At 45.2% G+C, this 12,192-nt stretch overlaps 1 protein-coding gene across 1 annotated transcript in view; it reads left to right on the forward strand.

The window, feature by feature from the left end:
- The first annotated feature begins 2,802 nt into the window (after window positions 1–2,802).
- Window positions 2,803–12,192, forward strand: part of LOC139408598 (RIMS-binding protein 2-like) — an 83,139-nt gene continuing 73,749 nt past the window's right edge. Inside the window, exon 1 of the mRNA XM_071152668.1 lies at window positions 2,803–3,012. The gene's annotated coding sequence lies outside the window, so the exon portion shown is untranslated. The remainder of the gene's footprint in view (window positions 3,013–12,192) is intronic.

Consider the following 12,192-nt stretch of genomic DNA (forward strand, 5'->3'; position numbering starts at 1 on the left):
AAGTTCTCCTACTTAAAAAGATGAGAGAGGCCTGTAATTTTCATCATAGGTACACGTCAACTATGACAGACAAAATGAGAAGAAAAAAAATCCAGAAAATCACATTGTAGGATTTTTAATGAATTTATTTTCAAATTATGGTGGAAAAAAAGTATTTGGTCACCTACAAACAAGCAAGATTTCTGGCTCTCACAGACCTGTAACTTATTCTTTGAGAGGCTCCTCTGTCCTCCACTCATTACCTGTATTAACTGCACCTGTTTGAACTCGTTACCTGTATAAAATACACCTGTCCACACACTCAATCAAACAGACTCCAACCTCTCCACAATGGCCAAGACCAGAGAGCTGTGTAAGGACATCAGACATAAAATTGTAGACCTGCACAAGACTGGGATGGGCTACAGGACAATAGGCAAGCAGCTTGGTGAGAAGGCAACAACTGTTGGTGCAATTATTAGAAAATGGAAGAAGTTCAAGATGACGGTCAATCACACTCGGTCTGGGACTCCATGCAAGATCTCACCTCGTGTGGCATCAATGATCATGAGGAAGGTGAGGGATCAGCCCAGAGCTACATGGCAGGACCTGGTCAATGACCTGAAGAGAGCTGGGACCACAGTCTTAAAGAAAACCATTAGTAACACACTACGCCGTCATGGATTAAAATCCTGCAGCGCACGCAAGGTCCCCCTGCTCAAGCCAGCGCATGTCCAGGCCCATCTGAAGTTTACCAATGACCATCTGGATGATCCAGAGGAGGAATGGGAGAAGGTCATGTGGTCTGATGAGACAAAAATAGAGCATTTTGGTCTAAACTCCACTCGCCGTGTTTGGAGGAAGAAGAAGGATGAGTACAACCCCAAGAATACCATCCCAACCATGAAGCATGGAGGTGGAAACGTCATTCTTTGGGGATGCTTTTCTGCAAAGGGGACAGGAAGACTGCACCGTATTGAGGGGAGGATGGATGGGGCCATTTATCGCGAGATCTTGGCCAACAACTTCCTTCCCTCAGTAAAAGCATTGAAGATGGGTCGTGGCTGGGCCTTCCAGCATGACAACGACCCAAAACACACAGCCAGGGCAACTAAGGAGTGGCTCCATAAGAAGCATCTCAAGGTCCTGGAGTGGCCTAGCCAGTCTCCAGACCTGAACCCAATAGAAAATCTTTGGAGGGAGCTGAAAGTCCATATTGCCCAGCGACAGCCCCGAAACCTGAAGGATCTGGAGAAGGTCTGTATGGAGGAGTGGGCCAAAATCCCTGCTGCAGTGTGTGCAAACCTGGTCAAGAACTACAGGAAACGTATGATCTCTGTAATTGCAAACAAATGTTTCTGTACCAAATATTAAGTTCTGCTTTTCTGATGTATCAACTACTTATGTCATGCAATAAAACGCAAATTAATTCCTTAAGAATCATACAATGTGATATTCTGGATTTTTGTTGTAGATTTCGTCTCTCACTGTTGAAGTGTACCTATGACAAAATTACAGACCTCTACATGCTTTGTAAGTAGGAAAACCTGCAAAATCGGCAGTGTATCAAATACTTATTATCCTCCTCACTGTATAACCCAAATGTTATGCATATCCTTGTTAAATTTGCTGTTTATATGTTGTACTGTAAGTCAGTTGTCAATGTGTCCAGGAGAGGACAGCATATCTCACTGAAAGCACCAATGACCCAATGGTAAAAAGCAATGTCTAGATTCACCAATCAGAGGTTGAAACAGGGTGAAATCCATGATGACGTGTTATTAGCATCTTCAGTGGGTGTGGTTAAAAGGTCTTGTCAAATGACACCTTGCCTCCTCAGACTCATTTTCTGTCCACTCCCAACTAGAGTCTTACAGGGTTTTGCATTGTGCCTGAAAACCAACTGGCTTATAAAGAACCGTATCTAAGGACGGAGAGAGAGGGAGGGAGTGTGTACTCTCAGAGCAGCTGGCGTTGCTAGGCAACAGAGTGGAGGAGATTTTTTTTTTTTTCTCTCCCTCTCTCCAGCCCTGTAAAATAGAGAGCTGCTTAACCAATACCTGCTGCTGTGATATTGTAATCTCTCTAAAACACCACTCTGCTTTTAGAGGTATGATCTGGCATTGGTGAGTTTTGATTGGTCTGTCCTGGTTAGTTTTGGTTTTTCCATTGGCCCATGTCCTCCAGTACTTTAAGGTAAGGGTCTTTTAGGAGTCCAAGCAGAGCCAGGAAGCACACATCTCACTATACCAAACCTAGGTTGAGGACAGGTGACATAGCAGTTCAAAAATAAATGCATGAAGGAATAGAAAGAAAAGAGTGAGGGACGTATGTCAGTGTTTGAATGGGGGGAAGAAAGGAATGATGAATCATGGCTAAGAGGATGATAGAAGGAGCAGAGTTCCAGGGCAGGAATACATCGACCCAGTATACTCAGATCATGCCTTTCTCTATTTAAAAAAATAGAGAGGAGAGTGAGAGAGATGGAGAGAGCGAGACATGGGTGTGAAGGCTGCTCAGGGAGGAGATGCGTGAAGAGGAAACGTTCATCCATGATGCAATCATTTACACATCAATGAGCTGAGATTTACACAGGCAAATTATATGAATGCTGACAACCTTCAGTGGGTTTGTGTGTGAATTTTTGTGAGTGGAATAAAGAGGAGGGGTGCGGACTGCACGGAGCATGCGCGTGCATCTGTGAGAGACAGGGAAGGGAGAGAGAGAGAAAGGCTGAGAAGTAGGGGAGGGAGGGAGTTTGTCGTGATAGAGAACCTGCGAGTGCTACTAAGGAGGAGAGAGCGCGAGAGAGAGCGGGAACACAAGCGAGTAACTGAGAGATGGTGTGTGTGTGTGAGAGAGAGCCTTAGTTCGTCTGACTCTCGGAGCTGTAGACTGGACCAACCATTTAGCCTTTGGAACGCTCACGGCGCACACACACGTAGGTACACGCCACTGCCGCGTCACCCTTGCCGGCCGGTGATGAGAGGGAGGATACAGTCGTTTTGAGACAAAGGGGGAACTGCCTTTGAGGTAGGGAGCTTTTTTACCCTATGCACCACTAGTGTTGTGCCACTGTCTCAGTGGGAATTCTTATTGCCATAACCTTCTGCAAAATGTAGCATATGCATTTCTGCACGAGTAACGCTCTCACCACAGACTCGGATAGATCAGTATTGGAACATTGGTGCAAAGAACATCTCTGTAAACAAACTTGTATAGTATTGACTTGGTTTACACTAAACACACACACACTCAGAAACTACAGTAGATGTCAGCCATGACACTCCTCTTCAATCCACTGAACAGGAATATATCATGACTAACCAGGTGTGGTGTGTGTGTGTGTGTGTGTGTGTGTGTGTGGGTTTGTTTGCACACTTACATGCATATTTGTGATTTGTGCCCATGGACTTGGTTGCGTGGGCGATGCTGCTGTGTTGCAGAGAGAGAGAGAAGTGTCTGTCTGCTGCGTGCTCCTCCTCAGCTCTACTCTGCTCTGCTGCTTTGAGAGAGACTGCTATGACTGGGACTGCAGCTCTGAAACACTCTGGGTTAGGCTGGGCCAGACTGAGTAGCTACATTAGGCAGGACCATGGCTAGATGGAGCTGGGAAGGCCTGTGGAGAGCTTGGCTACATGGGTCTACAGTCTATAGGACACCATGCAGGCTTTTGTGCTTCTGTATAGGGCTAAATGGGGCTAGGCATGGCAAGGCAGTGCTGTGTGGGATTTGGCAGGGCCACATACCACTTGGCCCCGACTGGCTAGTGCCAGCACGGCTGTGGAGGGAGGGGAGAGGATAGGCTGGGTGAGGCTACCTCATGACTAGGGAGGTAGGCTGGGTAGGTAATTGCAGGGTTGAATATACCTGAGCAGATATGGCCAGGACCAGGCTAAATGTTCTTATAGTGGATGACTAAGAGGGATTCTCTGTGTGTGGGTGGTTTTATGTGATGAGCTGGTATTACCTTCAAAATCAAGCTGCCTTTTACAATGACACGTGTAGGGTGACAGGGTGACAACTGGCCTTGACCAGGAGCCCCATAGGACGGTGCACAATTGGCCCAGCGCATCCGTGGTAGGGGAGGGTTTGGCCGATGGGGCTTTCCTTGGCTCATCGTGCTCTAGCGACTCCTTTTGACAGGGCCAGGAACCTGTAAGCTAACTCCGATCGTCAATTGAACGGTGTTTCCTCCGACACGTTGGTGCGACTGACATCCAGTTTAGAGAGCAGTGTGATGAGTAGTATATGGCCAGGTGGGTCATGTTTCAGCGAATGCATGACTCGACCTTCGCCTCTCCCGAGCCTATTGAGGAATTACAGAGATGAGCCAAGGGACCAAATTCCAGGAGAAAATGGGGTACAAAAAATAGGCTTGTGGCCATACCACCCTGAACACACCTGTTCAGGGTCGGGCCTGGTTAGTACTGGGACAGGAGACCGCCTGAGAATACCAGGTTCCGTAAGCAAAAAATATATATAAAAAAGAGAAAGGGTCACATGATAAATGGAGGTAGAGAGAGCATCCCACAGGCTGTGTTGGTATAGTAGTGTCTCAAGGCCACAGGGTGGTAAAGGTGGTGTTATTGAGGTTGACATTTGGCACATTGGATGTTGCAGCTAACAGACCTCAGGCTTTTTCCTACTCTCACTCTATTCCAGTCCATCTGCAATGAGGAAGGCTTTCATTGGGTTTCACTTTATCACAACCATCATGGACTGTGTTCCAAATGGCACCATATTACCTATATAGTGCACTACTTGGGTTCGGGTCAAAAGTAGTGCACTATATAGGAAATAGTGTGCCCCCCTCCCACAGATGATACCGCAGGTGAAGAAGCAGGATGTGGCGGTCCTGGGCTGGTGTGGTTACACGTGCTCTGCTGTTGTGATGACTGTTGGACATATTTCTCGAAAACAATGTTAGAGGAGGCTTATGGTAAAGAAATTAACATTCAATTCTCTGGCAACATTTCTGGTGGACATTCCTGCAGTCAGCATGCCAATTGCATGCTCCCTCAAAACTTGAGACATCGGTGGTATTGTGTTGTGTGACAATACTGCACGTAATGATCATGCTGTTTAATCAGCTTTTTGATATGCCACACCTGTCAGGTGGATGGATTATCTTGGCAAAGGAGAAATGCTCACTAACAGGGATGTCATCCAATTCGTAAACAAAATCTGAGAGAAATAAGCTTTTGGGATAGAACAACAAGGACTGTTTCTAATAATGACCTAATAACCACATATTACATAGTAACACTACATGAATGACTAGCATGTCAATAGCACAGTAAGTATAACAGCAAGGACTGTATATTATTGTTGTTGTGTGTTTCTTTGCAATAGCCTACTATCTATATATTATACCGATAGTAGGCTATTACAAAGAAACACACAACAGCAAGGACTGTATTTAAATATTTACGAAATAGGAAGTAGTAAAGAGTGACTAATCATCACACACAATATTAGTAGTAACATAATAATGACAAGAATGAAAACTTACATAGAATACTATTACTCTAGCACATACTGCAAAGATAACAACAGCGACAACAACTTACTTTGTTTTCACATCCCATGCACATACAGTATGTCCATCCACGCTCTGACACTGGAGAAAACACAGTTCAGGCCCAGCTAATACTTTACACTTGAAAGAGCTTGCAATGGACCCGACTGGCCAGTGCTGGATTAGCTAGGAGCATCTGACCTATCACAGGATGCATCAATGTATTGACAGAGTGTGGAGTGCATCGGGACTGTTTGATTGGCTGAAACCACGAGCTGGAGTGGATCGATATCTGTCACGTGAGTGGGAGAGTTAGATAAGGCTGCGCCAGCCAAACGTAAACAGCACGCTGGAAATTAGTCCCACAGCGCCCTCTGCAGGGGGATTCTGTAACAGTTCTTGAAGCTGGTTCCTTACAGCCCGACTGGCTGGTTTTCTGATTGGTTGTACAATTGGCTGGCTGGTTTGATTCCTCTAGGACTGAATCCTCTAGGTAGAATGTTGTCCTGATTGTCATATTCTTTTAAAAATATATTTGTGTTTTACCCCCTTTTTCTCCCCAATTTCGATCTTGTCTCATCGCTGCAACGCCCCAATGGGCTTGGGAGGTGAAGGTGGAGTCATGCGTCCTCCAAAACATGACCCGCCTAACCACGCTTCTTAACACCCGCCCGCTTAACCCAGAACCCAGCCACACCAATGTCGGAGGAAGCACCGTTCATCTGACGACTGAGGTCAGCCTGCAGGTGTCCGGGTCTGTTGTGATGCCTTTAGCATTGTGATGCAGTGCCTTAGACCGCTGCGCCACTCAGGAGGCCCCCTGTTTGTCTTTTTGTAGATGGATGTGATGGTTTGTTGGCTGGTTGGATGTCTGATTCTCTGGTCATAAACCTCTTAAGAATCCCCCCTTTTTTTAAATTTTCGCCTAAAATGACATACCTAACTGCCTGTAGCTCAGGCCATGAAGCAAGAATATGCATATTCTTGGTACCATTTGAAAGGAAACACTTTGAAGTTTATGGAGATGTGAATGGATTGTAGCAGAATATAACACAATCTATCAGGTAAAAGATAATACAAAGAAAAAAACAACCATTCTTTTTTTTTCATCTTTGAAATGCAAGAGAAAGGCCATGATGTATTATTCCAGCCCAGGTGCAAATTCGATTTTGGCCACTAGATGGCATCAGTGTATGTGAAAAGTTTTAGACTGATCCAGTGAACCGTTGCATTTCGGTTCAAAATATTGTCTCAAAACTGCCCAAATGTGCCTAATTTGTTAATTAATAACTGTTCATGTTTAAAATTGTGCACTCTCCTCAATCAATAGCATGGCATTCTTGCACTGTAATAGCTACTGTACATTGGACAGTGCAGCTAGATTAACAAGAATTTAAGCTTTCTGCCAATATCAGATATGTCTATGTCCTGGGAAATGTTCTTGTTACTTACAACCTCATGCTAATCGCGTTAGCTTACATTAGTGCAACACAACCGTCCCATGGAAGGGACACGGATCCCGAAGAAGCAATGTTGAATGAGATGTCTCACCTACAGTATCTATCTGTCCATCTGTCTCTTTTCCTGCTATATGAGCTGGTTGGTTGTCTGGTTGGATATATGTCTGTCTGGTTGACAGATCCACAGGCTGCCCGGTTTGTCTGGCTTGCTTCCTGCCTGGTTGGTGGCATGGCTGCTTGTGGCTGATTGTCTGGCTGTTGGTCTGTCTGTCAGGGGGCTGCTGTATGTGTGTGCCAGCTGGATGGTTGACAGACAGTCTTCCAATGGTAAGTGTAAGTGATTTGCACAGCGGTGTGTGTGTGTATGTGAGGATTAGGAAATCCTCCCCTGGAATGTTCAGTTTAATAACCCAAACACATTCATAGTTCAGGAATAAAATAATAATAACAGCCTAGATAAAACAAACACTTGTGTTCTTGGCTTTTGGTGTTATTGTGGCGTGGTTCATGTAGTTTGAATACCCTCCAATCAGAGGTCACTCAAAGGCCAAAGCCGTTTTGTCTGAAAAGCTTTTAGAGAGACTGTAAATTGATGTTCTGACAAGCTTGGCTTTCAGAAACATTTTCCTCATTATACACTTTGATAATGAAACATTTCAGAGAGAAATCTGTATCACAGAAGAGTGGGAGCTAGAGAGAACAGGAAGAGGGAGAGGGAGACAGAACATGAAAAGGGAGAGGGAGACAGAACATGAAAAGGGAGAGGGTGACAGAACAGGGAGAGGGAGACAGTACAGGAAGAGGGAGAGGGAGACAGTACATTGAATTCAGGCATCCTTTTAAAGCAATGCACTACAGGTTGCTTTTGTCTAGGTGGATATGTTGCTTTTTATATCTCTAGATATTGGAGTGCCTGGGCGGGGTAAGTGCCTCGCTTAGGCGCTCAACAGGACCACTACACCCCACTAGGGATTTCAAACGGTAGCTTCCCAACCTCCAGCCCTATATCATTCACCCATAATGCTTTGTGAGACGCCTGGACGTCACATCAGCTCGTCGGCCGGCCCTCTCTCGTTCTGTGTCCTTCCACAGAGCTGTGTGTAGTGTAAGCAGGTCTGAGAAGTGTATCTGTGTTCTCTCATCAACTCCCATTAACACACACGCTCACCACACACACACACACACACACACACACACCTCCCTGAGGGGAAGGAGTGTTTAGAGGGAGTCATGAGGAGACGTGTCCACTGGAGGGTGGCTAATTTCAGCAGGCAGGGACAGAGGCAGCATCAGTGTTCCCTTGAGTCAGCTGTCACTTCAGACTGGCCTAACTCTGCCCTGGATCCCTAGCTCCATGCAGTTGCAGCCACAGTCACAGCCCCATCCCCTCTTTACTGTATGACAGGCCCTGGGGAGGAGGCTATGCCTGGACACACATGTCATTATGTGAGACTGGCAGTTATGACATTGTGTTTCTTATGTCCTCCTGTACTGTCGTCTTAGGAAAGTTGTTTGCTCTGTAGCCCTGGTAGATGCTAAAAAAATTGAATTTGGGGTGTTGAAAACATGTACACTACTGTTCAAATGTTTGGGGTCACTTAGACATTTCATAGTACATTAGAGTGTCTAGTTTGAAAAACAGATGCCTCACAAGTCCTCAACTGGCAGCTTTATTAAATAGTACACGCAAAACACCAGACTCAACGTCAACAGTGAAGAGGCGACTCCGGGATGCTGGTCTTCTAGGCAGAGTTGCTAAGAAAAAGCCATATCTCAGACTGGCCAATAAAAATAAAAGATTAAGATGGGCAAAGGTACACAGACACTGGACAGAGGAACTCTGCCTAGAAGGCCAGCATCCCGGAGTCGCCTTTTCACTATTGACATTGAGACTGGTGTTTTGTGGGTACTATTTAATGAAGCTGCCAGTTGAGGACTTGTGAGGTGTCTGTTTCTCAAACTAGACACTCCAATGTACTTGTTCTCTTGCTCAATTGTGCACCAGGGCCTCCCACTACTCTTACTATTCTGGTTAGAGCCAGTTTGCGCTGTTCTGTGAAATTTCTCGCATGGAATAGCCTTCATTTCTCAGAACAAGAATAGACGAGTTTCAGAAGAAAGTTATTTGTTTCTGGCCATTTTGAGCGTGTACTCAAACCCACAAATGCTGATGCTAAAGATACCCAACTAGTCTAAAGAAGGCCAGTTTTATTGCTTCTTTAATCAGAACAACAGTTTTCAGCTTTGCTAACATAATTGCAAAAGGGTTTTCTAATTATCAATTATTCTTTTCAAATGTTAAGCTTGGATTAGCTAACACAACGTGCCATTGGAACACAGGAGTGATGGTTGCTGATAATGGGCCTCTGTACACTTATGTAGATATTCCATTCCATACAACATTAACAATGTCTACACTGTATTTCTGATCAATTTGATGCTATTTTATCGGACAAAAAAGGTTGCTTTTTCTTTAAAAAATAAGGACATTTCTAAGTGACCCCAAACTTTTGAACTGTACTTCAGTTCAGTTTCAGTTTCAGATTTCACCCCTTAATCTCCTTCAAATAATAAGGGATTGCATTTATATCTTCCTTGGTTTAAGGGATGGCACCTTTTGAAGTGCCCCTGGGAGTGGGGTCTCCTTAGACCAGATGGAGGAGTTTGTCACTGTGTCCTGCTAGTGGCCCTCTAAATCTTGAACACACAAAGTGCCATCTAATCTCCAGAGCTCAGCATATTGCACCATATCTGCTTTTGATCAGTTAGGTTTCCAGATAACCAGCGGTTTGGCCCTTCAAGCCATTGGTTAAGTCCTAATCATATTTTATCATACTCTTTACTGCATTTATCTTGATCACAATCTATGTCCTCAGAGAATGTATATTGTATAGATTAGAGAGTGTATGTCCTGTTCCTTTATGGCATATAGGTCTTTATGGCAAGCTCTCATGCATAGCAAATGTGTGGGTCTGGTGAGCTGTGGCACTTTGGATTGTGCAGTCAGGAGAGTGTGTGGAGGTGAAGTGAAGAGCAAAGAAAAAGTAAGGAAAGGAAAATGGGGGAAGGAGTGGAAGTCCTCTGGGTCTCCTCCTGGTCCAGGGAGGGAAGGTGCTGGAGCCATTGTCCTGGCAACAAGCCCACTAGCAAGATAGGGACAGATTCGTAAAGGGAAACTGACAGACCATAATGGCTTCTTGCTGTTGCAAGCCTCACTTGTTCCAAATCAATTTCACCCAAAGGAGATGTAAGGCGGAGATGGCAGAGATGTGCAGAGCACCTTACTGTACACACGCTAATGGCTTGTCATTGGCCAACACGCATAGGCCTAAAGGCTGGAACATGCTTCCTGGCATCCATGTGACTTGATGGTCAGCTGTTATGGCCATCCAGTATCTTAACGCTCTTATGGTAATGACCACTTCACTGACATGCTCTCCATATTGCCATACATCAACTCATGGAACAATTATGAAATATGTAAATTTGATATAAATAATTTACAGCGAACAATATTATGCTAGCAGAGTGAATAGTGTTTGCGTATGCACATAAACCTGTTATTACATCCACATTGTTGTGTTATGGTTACACAACAGTCATTTCCGTAACACCATGGTCCTTGTGCAGGAGGAATTCTTGCTCATTCCAGCTTTGTGAAATAGAATGGACATGCCACATGAGTCACCAGAGGCTGGGTTGCCAGAGTGGGACTGTGTTATAGTGACAGGTTTTCTAGATTGGGGATGCTGGAATATATGTTCTCATTTTAGTCATTTAGCAGATTATCTTATCCAGAGTGACTTACAGGAGCAATTAGGTTTAGGTGCTTTGCTCAAGGGTACATCAACATATCTTTCACCTAGTTGGCTTTGGGATTCGAACCTGCCCCCTTTCTGTTACTGGCCCAGCGCTCTTAACTACTAGGCTACCTGCCACCCCAAACATATACACTACATGACCAAAAGTATGTGGACACCTGCTAGTCGAACATCTAATTCCAAAATCATGGACATGAATATGGAGTTGGTTCCCCCTTTGCTTCTATAACAGCCTCTACTCTTCTGGGAAGGCTTTCCACTAGATGTTGGAACATTGCTGCGGGGACTTCCTTCCATTCAGCCACAAGAGCATTAGTGAGGTCGGGCACTGACGTTGGGCGATTAGGCCTGGCTCGCAATTCGCATTACATCCCAAAGGTGTTCGATGGGGTTGAGGTCAGGGCTCTGAGCAGGCCAGTCAAGTTCTTCCACACCGATCTCGACAAAGCATTTCTGTATGGATCTCGCTTTGTGCACGGGGGCGTTGTCATGCTGAAACAGGAAAGGGCCTTCTCCAAACTGTTGCCACAAAGTTAGAAGCACAGAATTGTCTATAATGTCATTGTATGCTGTAGCGTTAAGATTTCCCTTCACTGGAACTAAGGGGCCTAGCCCAAACCATGAAAAACAGTCCCAGACCATTATTCCTCCTTCACCAAACTTTACAGTTGGCACCATCCATTGGGGCTGGTATCATTCTCCTGGCATCCGCCTAACCCAGATTCGTCCATCGGACTTCCAGTTGGTGAAAGGGGATTCATCACTCCAGAAAACGTGTTTCCACTGCCTCAGAGTCCAATGGTGGCGAGCTATGCACCACTCCAGCTGACGTTTGGGATTGCGCATGGTAATCTTAGGCTTGCTGCTCGGCCATGGAAACCCATTTCATGAAGCTCCCGACGAACAGTTATTTTGCTGACGTTGCTTCCAGAGGCAGTTTGGAACTCGATATTGAGGTGAGCACAGGTTATTTTTACACGCCAAGCGCTTCAGATCTCGCTGGTCCCGTTCTGTGAGCTTGTGTTGTCTACTACTTCACGACTGAGCCAGTGTTGCTCCTAGACATTTCCGCTTCACAATAACAGCACTTACAGTTGACCGGGGCAGCTCTAGCAGGGCAGAAATTTGACCAACTGACTTGTTGGAACGGTGGCATCCTATGACGGTGCCATGTTGAAAGTCACTGAGCTCTTCAGTAAGCCACTCTACTGACAATGTTTGTCTATGGAGATTGCATGAACGTGTGCTTGCTTTATACACCTGTTGGCAATGGGTGTGGCTGAAATAGCTAAATCCACAAATATGAAGGGGTGTCCACATACTTTTGTATATATAGTGTATATGTAACCGATGTGAAATGGCTAGCTAGTTAGCGGTGGTGCGCACTAATATCGTTTCAATCGGTGACGTC

This window comes from Oncorhynchus clarkii, chromosome 5 (genome assembly GCF_045791955.1).
Source record: "Oncorhynchus clarkii lewisi isolate Uvic-CL-2024 chromosome 5, UVic_Ocla_1.0, whole genome shotgun sequence".
In the NCBI taxonomy this organism is placed as follows: Eukaryota; Metazoa; Chordata; class Actinopteri; order Salmoniformes; family Salmonidae; genus Oncorhynchus; species Oncorhynchus clarkii.